At 38.5% G+C, this 11,355-nt stretch overlaps 1 long non-coding RNA gene across 1 annotated transcript; it reads left to right on the top strand.

Moving 5' to 3' along the window:
- Window positions 1-7,419: 7,419 nt before the first annotated feature.
- On the top strand, window positions 7,420-8,144 carry LOC149156698 (uncharacterized). Its single transcript, XR_016262204.1, has 2 exons — window positions 7,420-7,627; window positions 7,730-8,144. It is a non-coding gene; the product is annotated as an uncharacterized LOC149156698 (long non-coding RNA).
- The last annotated feature ends 3,211 nt before the right edge of the window (window positions 8,145-11,355 follow it).

The following is an 11,355-nucleotide window of genomic DNA, read 5'->3' as shown; positions in this document are numbered from 1 at the left end:
TTGTTTTATAACTATAAATTCTGCTTCATCATTACAGAACCCACCCTTCAAATATTGGCATTTGCTTGTTGGAATATAGAGACATTCATGGAGTCGCAAGAGCAGAGCCAAAAGCCTCATGTCGCAATCTTCCCTGGGTTTGGGTCGGGCCATCACATCCCACTGCTCGAGCTTGCAAAGCGGCTGACTGTGTACCATGGCTTTTCTGTCACCTTCTTCACCGCCATATGGATGGACGGCTCTCCTCACCACACCCTACCATCTTCGTCAAGGGACATGATCCGCTTCATAGAGCTCCCTGATGTTCAGATCGAAGGGGATCATGCCGAGATGAACATTTTTGTACGCATGCCATTACTATTGGAGAAAGCTAAAATATTAGTGCAAGATGCTCTCACATACTTTTCGTTTACTGTCTGCGCTTTCATAATCGATTTTTACGGTACACCCATGTTGGATTTTGCCTCAAATGAACATGGAGAAAACTCAGGTGAACAACATGCCGAATTGAGTGGTAAGTGGAAGCGACTTGGCTGTAGATAATCTCTCTGTTGCAATTCGGAATGGCTATAATTGGCTACAAACTGCCATTGCATTACCTCCACGCTTTTTCTCTGCTTTTGTCAAACACTAATAATTGTAACCCTTGCACTATCAGAGTTTTATAGAGTTTAACAGTTGCAATTGCAAAAGAGGTGAAAAAGGACAACAACTCTGAAATAAGACATACAGAGAAAAAAATGTCTATTTCTGGAGATACAGGTAAAGAATTCACGGAGGAAAAATTAACTGTTTCTGGAGATACAGGTCAAGAATTCCCGGAGGATTTGTTGAGTGAAATTTTTTCACGCTTACCTTTTCTGAGCATAAATAGGTTAAGGATTGTTTGTAAACACTGGAATTATCTGCTCTCCAACCAAAACCAGGTATTCCGTGCCCCTGTTTTTTTAATAAAACGTGAATGCTACAATGGTGGGAGGGCTGCAGAGCTGTGGTGTGCGGAAAGAAATTCAGTTTTGTTCAAACGTACAAACGCTGGAATTATCTGCTCTCCAACCAAAACCAGGTATTCCGTGCCCCTGTTTTTTTAATAAAACGTGAATGCTACAATGGTGGGAGGGCTGCAGAGCTGTGGTGTGCGGAAAGAAATTCAGTTTTGTTCAAACTTCCGATGGAGTTTCGATCATTTCGTTTCAAGAACTTTAACCTTTTCCCTGAGATTCCTTCCAGTGATAATATCTTGGGTATGGCTGTTAAATCTGGGGTTTGTTGTGTTTGTGTCAGTGAAATCTTATGATGTTACCATAATTGCATGGAGCATAATCTCTATATATGTAATCCTGCTATTGGGAATATGAAAAAACTTCCAAGGCCTTCACCTTGGATCTCTCACCTCAGATTGCTGTCCTCTCTCATCCATCCACAGACGGTTTCTTTTTTCATTGCGGTTGGAATTCAATGATCGAAAGCATCTTACATGGAGTGTCGATGATCGCTTGGCCTCTCTTTGCTGAACAGAGAATGAATGGCTTCCTTCTAGTGAAGGAGATGAAGGTGGGCATTGAAGCGTAGAAGGGCGCAGATGCATTGGTGAAGAGAGAGGAAGCGGAAAGAGCGGCGAGGGAATTAATGGAAGAAGAGGGGGAATGGAAATGAAGAAGGGATGGCAGAATTGATGGGAAGGCCCATCATTGAGTGACAATTGTCATTGACGACATTCCAATAAACTGAACGGTTTACACCATTTTTCACCGATGATCTCATGGCTGGAGTTTATTCCATCGTCTAACAATCGATCTAAGGGCTCATAACGAGACACCGCGGCATGGAGGAGAGTTCCTTTCAGAGGGAACGCCTTATGGCGTAATTAAATAAACATATAAATTGACTTAAAAAATGATTCACCATTTTATAATATTACACATAGAAATAAGATAGATGCTTAAAGTTTTATGCTTTCTTTATTAATTGGAATTGCGCTCATTGAAATGTTAAATATAGGTGAGTCAAAGATACTCTATATGCTTTACCAATAAATATTACAACTCAATCCTTATTTAAACATGCAAATCTGATTAACTGAGTTGACAGTGCACATTTGAACATGAAACTGAAGTGAAAGTGTCACAGGAATGCAAATCTGAATATGAAAACTGACTTGGGAGTGTCACATTGTCTAAGAAAGAAAACCGGAGTATGAAAATGAAGAGAAGTGTAAAAATATATACCCTATTAATTTTCATTGTGACAAAGCTTGAAGAAATTGGGTAGATGAACCAGCTTTTTTTGTATTTCATGTTTGTATAACCAGATGGGTCGAAAAAATTGGCCATGGAAAAAGAAGCAGGAGGAAAGGGAAGAAGAGAAGCCTAATGTTACCTGCTCGTCTGGTCAGACTCATGAGGTGGGGCATTAATTTCTTATATATCAGAACTCATTTTATATAGATTTAATGCTTTGAAATGATTTTTGATGTTCTATATTATTGGTGTAGCAGGAAGTGCACTTGGAGGTAGAATTGGCAACAGAAAGCAAAGAAGATATGGTGAAGCAGCGTGAAAAACTTTTGGAAGAGGCAGTTTCAGGTAACAATCTTCTACCCATTTAGACTATAGAGAAAACCTTATATAACAGATGAAGTATATTTATCACTACCAACATTACGAGCATTATCTAATGCATATAAAAATATACAGGTAAACCGAACCTATTTCTCTAAAACCCCTTTGCATCACATGAATAAATAATAATTAAGAATTTGTGGGTTTCAATTGCTTATTTCCACATAACCTTCAATTACTTCACATGGCACTAAGTTCCAATTATCCTGTGGTGTATTTTATGAGCCCCAGATTGTTTGATCATACTCAATTTCATGCATCCAGTGGCGTTCTATTGTAGATTACCCCACCCAGTGAAAAAACAATCCTTGAAATTTGATAATACATTCTTTTCTTTTTGTTTTCGAGGTAGGATGGGAAACTGCTCAAGCTGAAGCGGCAACTTCAAACCGTGAGCTGGAGGTCGCAATTGCAGAGAAGGTTGAACTGAAAAGATCCTTGAATGAATGCGAGATAGAACTTCAATTGGGCAGGGAAGAGATCGATAAGGTGAAATCCGAAAAGAATCTTCTCTTCACATCATACCAAGACGTCCTCCACTCCAAAAGGAGATCCCAAGATGAATTACGAACCATGGAGATGAAACTGGAGATTGCAGAAAAGGAAAAGTCTCGTTTGAAGTATGAACTTCACTTGCTTAACAAGGAAATTGAAATCCGGAGCGAAGAGAGGGAGCACTCCATGAAAGCTGCAGAGGTTTCCCACATGCAATACCTGGAGAATGTCAGAAAGATTGCTCAGCTCCAATCAGAATGCCAGAGGCTGAGAGGATTAGTGGGCAAGAAGGGCAAGAATATATCCCAGCCAAGCAGATCATCATTAACCAAGCCGTGTCCAGCCTCACCTGATTCAAGCAAAAACTTGTTGGACCATGACCTCCTCCAGCTCTCTGCATCAAAATTACCCACCCTGAAATCTCCCCGCCGTTCCCATTCTCGCCATTCAGTAGATAATGCCAGCAGCGTGGCATCTACTGTACATATGGATGAGAATAACGAAGATGAAATGAGCTGTGCTGAATCGTGGGCATCTGCCCTCTTGGCAGAGCTCGATGACTTCAAGAAGGCCGGAAAAAATGAGCAGAGCTCTGCCAATTTTGCCATCCTTGGCGAGATAGTTCAAATCATCCATCCTGGAGCTTCCAGTTTGAACCTTGAAATGGGAAAACTTGTTCAGGCCAAAGAGGAAATCACCCAGCATCGATTTCAGGACAATGCCACTGCTAACATATCTGAATATATTATAAATTGAAAAACAAATTCATATCTTCACCTCCATTCACAATGGGCTACACAGAATTTATCTCTAACGACTCTTCTGCCCTCCATACAGCCACAAAATACAAAATAAAATCGCAAGGGCAAAACAAGCATGCAGGTTTATCTCTATTGCTGCAGGTTTATCTTGATGCCACTTATGTTTGCTAACCCCTGGTACAGGAGTTGAATGGATGTCTTCCTATAATTTTCCTTGCATATTCCGATACAGAGTGAGCCAGAGAGACAAAACATCGTGGAATGTTGAACGACCCAGTAACAAGCGTCACGGCTGGCATGGTTCAATTCAGATCAACGGTTAACGATTACTTAATCGTCTAACAACAAAATCGAATGGCGCATATTTTTACACGTAAGCAGCTTGGGTAGTTCATTTCATAAGGGAACGCCTTACGGCGTAAATAAATTTATTAGTCTCCCTTATAAAATATGATTGGTAGAGGGTTTCATTGGAGTCACAGTTGGTGTAAGTGAGCCCAACGATCTCCCCCAGTGCAATTTAGGTGTTTTCGAGATGCTCTGATACCACTTGTTGGAGTCATCATTGCCGTTACACCAAAAATCACACGTGTTAGTAAACAGACACATTGATACCACTTGTTAGAGTCACGATTGCCATTACCACTTGTTAGAGTCACGACTGCCATTACACCAAAACCGGCAAGTGTTAATACACAAACACATCACTAGATTTAAGCATATGCCACAAAACTTCTACACTGCTATTAATAAAGAGCCCAACCGGCTCAGATCTTGTTTTCTTGATTATCTTTATTTTACCTTGCCTTTCATACTTCACATATTATTGCATTTCAATTTATTTTTGAATTTGTATACTTCGAGCACTGGAAGATAACCGTACTAATTACTATTCAATTGCATGGCCATTTCCGAACACTTTGCGTATAAAGAAACTTGCAGATTGTCCACCGGGAAACATTGAGCAAGTATATATTTCTCTGACATTGCTTTCTGTTGATCTTGCAAGCACCGCACGGAAATTTGGACGGCGTCTCGGGCTTCCGAGCAGTAGTCATTCAAACAAAATTACCCTCTGAAGGATTTGGGAACGGCCATAAGGAATACTGTTTCTTGCTAAATAAGGAATGAGGAGAAAGCTTGGTCGGCCTCCCGCTGTGGGAGATATTGTTGTAAAACAATAATCTGATAAACTTATTTTAATAGCTTTTTCGAATGCTTTGTATGACTCTAAACTATCTACTTCTTGACTCGACTGGAAAGCACACAAGGGTTTTAAACCCTGATTTAAGGTTTCTAAAATCAGGCTTCAGTCACCTAATTGCTTGGAACTCTCTATCCGTTTTTCTAATGAATTGATGATATGTTCGCGGCGTTATAGGATCTTCGGACAGAGCAGTAAACAGTATATGGATGTGTAGGAGAAATCAATGACTTCCATTTAAAAATATAGCAGTTACAACCACTCTATTGGCTTCAAACTGCTGGCTTCAAGTTTGAGGGAATAATTGGTTATTAGTTTTTGTATTAACTAGGATTAGTTTAGCATTAAAAAACAAATTTATTTTTCAATATTATTGGAAAAAAATCTTTATTTTTTGAACATTTGATTGCACAATAATTTAAGCTCTTTCTGAAGCTTTTGCAAAATATAATGTTAGGTGGATAAGTGGTATATTTATTCAATGATTTTCAATATTAAATTTTATAAAATTACTTAAAATTAAAATTCTTGAAAATAGCTTATTGCAACATAATTCTGAAATTTTCTCAAAATATAATGCTATGTGGATAACTGGAATACTTATTCAATGATTTTTAGATATTTGTGCAATGATTTTTCAATATTAAATTTTATAAAAGCACCTAAAATTAGAATCCTTAAAAATAGCTCATTGCAACATAATTTAACCAAGTATTTAATAAGAACAATATGTGAATAAATATACTTCTTAGGAGTTATTACCACCATTTTTTGGGTAGGTAAGCACCCACAGGGGGATTTGAACTAGTGACCTATCGCAAGGAGTGTCTTAACAAGGCACCCATTCACTGTCAATCTAAAGCCCCAAGAGCGAAATTACTACCACCATTATTTATATGTTCTTTAACATTTTAACACCTTTTTGTTTCTTAATAAGAAATTAATTTTTCCACTTCATATATTAATTTGCAATTTTTCTAAAATTATAATTTCTATTGAATAAATGTTTATCACTATTTAATCATTTCATTTATATAATTAAATTAATATCAATTTATTATTCAGAAAATTGATATAATTAATTGTAAAATAAAAATATCTTAACCAATAAATAAAGAACACAGATATCATATTTACACGTAGTAATTTCGTTTTATTATATGAAAAGATAAAGAGCCCATAAATGTTTACAAAAAATTATAATTAAAAAGACGGTTGAATTCACATTTATATTTATGATGTGTATAGAAGTCAAGATAAAACAATTATGATGATGATGGTGGTGGTGGTGGTTAACGTCCGTAAAGAAACAAATTATTTATTTTGATTTAAGATTTTATTCCTATGCTCAAAAAGCTTGGAGAGAAGCCTCCCAAGATTACTATAATTTTGACATTGTAAAAGGCTAGGAAGGTTAGTACTATAACAAAGATTGTGAAACTGAGATCTAATGTGGTTGTATGCGGGGCACTCTAAGAGGAAGTGGTTTTCATCCTTGATGTTCCTATTCTCACATATATGGTAGATCCTTTCCATCCATGGCGTTTTAGGAACTGCCCAACGACTTGTTTCACTACGGAGCTCATGAGAATTCGTTCTAATCTTTGCTATATTAATTTTCTTCTTTGAGCTAGTTAAAATAGAGAGATACTTTTGATCTTCTAGGGTGGGGTTGATGACCTTCTTATAATAACTTAATTTTCTTTTAGCCGCTAAATCTTTTTCACACCACATTTTTTCTTTTAACCTAGAAGTAACAATATCTTTAATGTTATTTATGTTTTGCAATGCATCATTCTCATTGATCTCTCAATAATTTAATGTAATGCTTCCCATCGGATGTAAGAAAAAAAAAAACATTTAATCACAGTGAAGCAGTATATATATATATATATATATATATATATATAGTACAGTCCTTAATTTCGAGGGCGTTCCTATGGAACCACGATGCTATTAATTGTTTCATTGTATGAGCTTTTAATTCAAGTTTGTGGCATTTATTTTAAGTCGGCTTTGGAGCTGCGTTTATGCTGGCGGCTTTTCCTGGTTATCAAATTCCGGGAGTATTTGTTCGTTCACCATGGCTTTGTCGTTATTGCCCCATCCACTTGGCGCCTAGAGCATGCGCCCTGCCGGCGTTTCCCGTGTCCATCACTCTAGATTTTTCCTATGCTTACATTATATTGGCGCTGGTTTCAACCTCCAGCTGGCTATGCTGATGTGTAAGATTAATTCGCTTGGTACTTTCCTCTATTCTGTCATACGCGGCACGAGCAACCCATTATTGCAGCTCCCCTCCTGGATTTCTACGCCATTTTCAACGGTGGAGATTGGGGCTCCCAAATCAATGATCTGCATTGTTCCAGGTATGGGAAAATACTGTTTGAGGGTTTCTATGCGGCATTCGAACCCTCTCGAGCTTATTCTGAGAATGGTTTCCGGCTCCTACAGGTCTCTGGCGATTTGCTTCCCCACAGCTCAGTTTCCCCAAACAGGTCAGTTCCTGGCGGGTTCGATGGTTCTGCCTACCGACAGCGGTCATGGTAAGCCTGCGCACTTTTTCTTTGGGTAATTGCTGTATCGGTTACAAATATCATTGATATTCTTGCTCTTACTAGATTTTTTGGGTGACTCTTCTGTCACAGGTGCTATGCCATGGTATCGTGACCAGCAACCAGGTGGGCAACCTGCCCAGACTCCATCGCTCAAGTCGCCTTCCGGGTAAGAGGCACCTTCCACAATAGATTTAAGGGTAGAAGGATGAATCCGGAAGAATGATCGAGCTGGGTTTCCTTCTTGGCAAGCTTGCCTGAGTTCTGTTCTAATTTATGGAGTCTTACTAGTTGTATTTATCTCTGTATAAAGTCGCAGGCCTACTCTTGTTTCCCTATAATGTAATTAGTTGGCTCAGAACAGTTCTGGCGACAGAGCCCTAGCTGGGTTGCGCCGGTTATCATAACTTCTAAATATGTATTTTGTTACAGAACCGAGGGTTGGACCCTTCCGTGGGTTGTTCCCAGGGTGGATACTTATTTAATATTATAGTTTCATGACTGTTAATTATTCCTCCATTGCCGGGTTAATAAATTGTATTTTTTTTTCCACAGTAATGTTTAACATTAAATTGATGTGAAGATAGTTTGGGATTGTATAGTTATCGTCTGTTTACTGGAACTCCTATAGTTAGCTGTGGAAATGATAAGTGTATTATCAATTTCGAAAGCTACCTTGCAGGTTTTCAATACTTGGTACTGTTTCCAGGGTTTGTTCTCTGTTATCTGTTTTGTTGAATGAAGGCTGCCAATTATAAATTGGAAACCCTCTATGGTAAACCCTATTATAGACATTTTTGGGCACTACAACCCCAAGCATGAAATGTCCATAAACCAAGGGCTCCTAAGTCCCTAAAAGTGTTGTACTAACCCCTAAAGGAGCAAGGTCAACTGATTACAGCTTCTCCCAGAAGTTCTCCATGAAAAACTGCTCAGAATTGGTCAAAACAGGATCATTTCAGCTGCTCCACAGGCCAAGTGCGTTGCATCCCACCTAAATACACGGTGTGGGTGCATTGCATTTCAAAAAGCCCTTCTATGGGGTGCGATGGGCGAGAAATGACAAATGACAGTGTCATTCCGCGAGGTGGAGAGGCAATGGAAGCTTCCATAAACTTCTCCTGTGACACTTGCCTCTCTGAATTCGACCAAGGATGAGTAAGAGATCATCAATTTCCAAGTGGAAGCAAGAACTATCAGAGGGAAGACACTAATCAAATCACAAGCTGACTCATCTCCCTTACAGATATCTATATATGGATCCCTCATCCCAGAGATCTAGAGGCTGGAATTTGGCATATTGTAAGGAATTGTTGTTGGTTTCTTGAGACAAACATCAGATTGTTGGGTGATCTAAGCTTTGTATGAGGTGAAGAGGGGCTTCCTTGCTGAGAGGATGATGCTAGGTCAGAACAACTGTTTGTAACTCCCATTGGCTCTTTCTTGTTAATCAATAAAATCTATTCAAGTTTTCCTCCATACTCTTGTGTCATTTATGTTTGCTGCATTTGTATGGTCAATTTACATCTGATCCTAGATTGTTTATGATTATAGATCCATGTTCTTGTATAGTGCTATGCTACTGTGATCTTATAGGTACTCTGTGAAGCTGGGCGTGCAAGGGAACAAGTAGCGGAAGACTATCAAGGAAGAGAGGAATCGAACCAGGAGATTAGCACAAGATAGAGGTTGGTCTTCTTTGTTCCTCTCTATCTATACTTTATAAAGGAAAAACGAAAGTAGCTTTACTTTGTTTGTTTCTACGGTAGCTATCACACCTTAGTGGGATAAGCAGTTCTGAGTAGACACTTTTCCCTATAACAAAATGGCGACTCCGCTGGGGACGAATTAGTTTGTTTGTTTATCTTCCTTGTTGTCTATTTCATAAACTCACAGACGGAGTCTGAAGTCGTGCCAAGTAGCATTCGAACTGCATTTGCTATGCAAATGCAAAGTAGATAAATGCCGCTTCAGTCAATCTCCGGGATTTGTTTATGATTTAAACAATTGATTCACAAACTCTCTGACTGCCCTTGTGATAGCTCTTAGATCCTCCTTAGATATACCCCTGATTGTTGCATTACTGTTTACCTTTTGCTTGGCCAAAACCCATGAACTGAACTGCAAACTGTGACCCAGAACCCAAGCAAAGTCTCATTTCTGGCCCAGCACAGGTACTGTTCTGAGAATCTGAAATTCAATGCACTTCTCGAGTTTAGTAGGTGCACTGCATTTCAAATTCCCTGTGTTATAGGTGCGCTGATCAGACTAGGCATTGTTCAGTTTTGGTTTCTGTGATTCGTTCTTTCCAGTTCTATTCATGAATTTTGCTGCCTATGATTAGTATATCTCTGTTTGAAACCCCTTTTCCTTGCTGTTATTCTGCCTCCTTTGTACAAAAGAACTGTAAATGTTTTTATGTGTTTGTTGAGTCATTTTCAGTTCTCCTTTGCAAAAAGTAACATAATCGCACTGTCGTCCTTTGATTTGAAAGTGTAGCAAGTGTCAATTTCAATCATAGGAAAGAGTTTGAATGCTGTTGATAGTCGCTTATCCTGTTACTATTGTTTTTGGTCTGAATTTGTAATTTTTCTAGTGTCGAAAACAAGTATTCATTTCCAAATCGTAAGGTGTTGTGATTGCCTCCATTTTTTATTTCGAAAAGAAACTTGTTTATAACTGTCGCTTGAAAAGTAATTTAGATTTGTGCATCAAATTTCTTTTTATCATTCATATAATAAGAAAGTCGAAAACAAATACATGCATGTGCATTTGCATTTAGACAGTCTGATTGGTTTGATTTAGGAAAGTGCATTTAGAGTGTGCTCTTTTCTCTTTGTGAAAAGATTTTGTCTTTCTTTCCTTAGTAGCTAGGATTTTCATTGCACAAAGAAGATAAAAGATTGTTTATCATCTTAGATTGCATTTTAGGAATTACATCTACATCTCGGGGCAAACCTGAAAGGAAAACTTCATAAACAAGATCAACTATAAAATAAATTCAATGAATCTAACAACGCTTTGGAACCTAACGCACAACATTTAGAAGTCTAGGCTAGAGACGTATTCCGGCATCGTAAAGCCTAGTAACTGTTGTTATCACTGATGCTTGGGTGATTCCTCCACTTTGAGACGGTAGGTGCCAGTACAGACTTGTGCTCCCACGTACCGTCGAGTATATTTTGGGAGACCCCAATAGGCTTAATCCTTTATCCATAGGAAGCTGTGTCTGCTGCCCTATCGATCGCAATGCACTGAACACAGCATTCGGGAAGATTGACTGTCGTACCGTAAAAAGTATTCTGCAGTTTTGCAATTGGTTTGGTAATCCCTCTACCTAGATTTCCGGAGCAGTCCCTTTCGTTCCTTTTCAGACTCCTTAACGGAAAAGGTCCATCTGAGCACTTGTCACTTCATGCTCATTAAAAATCAAATGCGACAAAAGTCATCTTTTGTTTTTTCTCGACTCTTAAAAATTGAAAAAATAAGTTGTGTCAAAGCGTCTAAAAATTCATTTAATTCGGAAACATACTTCCCCTTTATTTTTAGTTGATCGAGTAATCCGCAATCGTGGAAGAAATTCAATTGAAACCCCATCGCTCGCGGAGGCTTACGAGTCAACCGTCTTTGTCTCCAGAATCGAAGCTAGTATGGACAAAGCAAACTCGTTTAACCGATTCCAACTCTCCTGTTAAAGTTAGAACAAGTGTTCCAACAAC

The sequence above is a fragment of the Pinus tabuliformis genome, chromosome 9, assembly GCF_031772625.1.
Source record: "Pinus tabuliformis cultivar Carrire ecotype Pingquan chromosome 9, CPIR1, whole genome shotgun sequence".
NCBI classification, from domain to species: domain Eukaryota; kingdom Viridiplantae; phylum Streptophyta; class Pinopsida; order Pinales; family Pinaceae; genus Pinus; species Pinus tabuliformis.
Note: the sequence above shows the minus strand (reverse complement) of the source record. Positions and strands in the feature narration are given on the sequence as shown.